At 46.8% G+C, this 1,254-nt stretch overlaps 1 protein-coding gene across 1 annotated transcript in view; it reads right to left on the reverse strand.

Moving 5' to 3' along the window:
* LOC107104372 (DNA-binding protein SATB2-like) overlaps window positions 1-635 on the reverse strand; it is a 28,040-nt gene extending 27,405 nt beyond the window's left edge. The window contains exon 1 of the mRNA XM_015404365.1: window positions 382-635. The gene's annotated coding sequence lies outside the window, so the exon portion shown is untranslated. The remainder of the gene's footprint in view (window positions 1-381) is intronic.
* Between the last annotated feature and the right edge of the window lie 619 nt (window positions 636-1,254).

Genomic DNA, 1,254 nt, shown 5'->3' on the forward strand with positions numbered 1-1,254 from the left:
GTATAGAATATAAATATTATTGATATATATATTTTATATATAGTAATATATAGAAATATTACTCCATAAAATAAATTATGTCTAATTAAAAACCAAATTCCAGCAGGAATTATGCTGAATTATCAAATAACTGCAGGTTTACCTGTGAGTTTTACTGAGGTATTTTATTTATATATAATTACAGTATTTTTTCCTTCTAACGACAAATTAAAAGTATTAAAAAAGAGAGGAAGATGATGAGGATGATGAAGAGGTCTTCATTCCTGCTCTCTTTATTTACAGGTTCTGCCAGGTGTCCAGTGTGTGTGTGTGTGTGTGTGTGTGAGGGTGTCCTGGGTGGGTGTGGGTGTGTGTGTGTGGAGGTGCCCGGGCTTCACTCACTGTTCACGGCGTGTCTGTAGCGCTGCTGCCCGCCGAAGAGGCTCTGTCCATTGATCAGCAGTAGTGAATCCAGGGCTGGACCTTGGTTTGGGTCCGGGTCCTGCTGCTGTCGGACCAGATCTGAACTCGGAGCAGAAGATCCGGAGCGAAATGGAAAAAAAAACTTCTCAGTTTGTTTCTGTGCGGGTCGTGCGCAGAGCGGCGCGGCGTGCGTAAAGCTGCGGCGGCCGGATGAGGAGCGTTCAGCAGCGGATCCGCGGACCGGACAGTGAGCGCGGCGTCCTGGATGCTTCTCCTTCACTTTTTTTTTTTTTTTTCCCTTTCCTCCTCGCTGCTCCTCTGCGCGTCTCCAAACTGCTCCGGATCTGGAATCACGTCTTCATCCTCGAAAGGAAAAAGAGAGAAAAGAGGCAAGAGGCGCAAGGAAAAAAAAAACGCCGTCAGTCCGAGATGAAAAAATAAACCCAAACCTGAGTGAAAAGTAAAAACAGCAGCGACTGAGTTCCAGTTGTGCAGCGGCGCAGAGGAGCTCTCTCTAATCACTCTGTCACTTCCAATCGTCCCTGCGCTGACGGCTGATAGAGGGAGGAGAGAGGGGAGGAGAGACAGGGAGAGAGGGCGGGGGCCACGGCTGGGCTCTGGGGGCCGGATCTCTACTGGAAGTGACCAGAGGAACTCTGCTGATCCGGATCAGGAAAAGGTAGCGCGGCCCGAGGCATAAGCAAAGAGCGCAGCTGCTGTAGACCAGCAGGCCAGGAGAACAAAATTATTATTTCTGACCTTTTATGCATTTTTTTAATATTCCTTTAAAAGAAAAGCAGCTTAAGGGAGACAAAAAGAATCCTTAAATATCCAATAAACGTCAAACATTCT

Source organism: Cyprinodon variegatus, unplaced genomic scaffold (assembly GCF_000732505.1).
Source record: "Cyprinodon variegatus isolate N-32 unplaced genomic scaffold, C_variegatus-1.0 Scaffold1710, whole genome shotgun sequence".
NCBI classification, from domain to species: domain Eukaryota; kingdom Metazoa; phylum Chordata; class Actinopteri; order Cyprinodontiformes; family Cyprinodontidae; genus Cyprinodon; species Cyprinodon variegatus.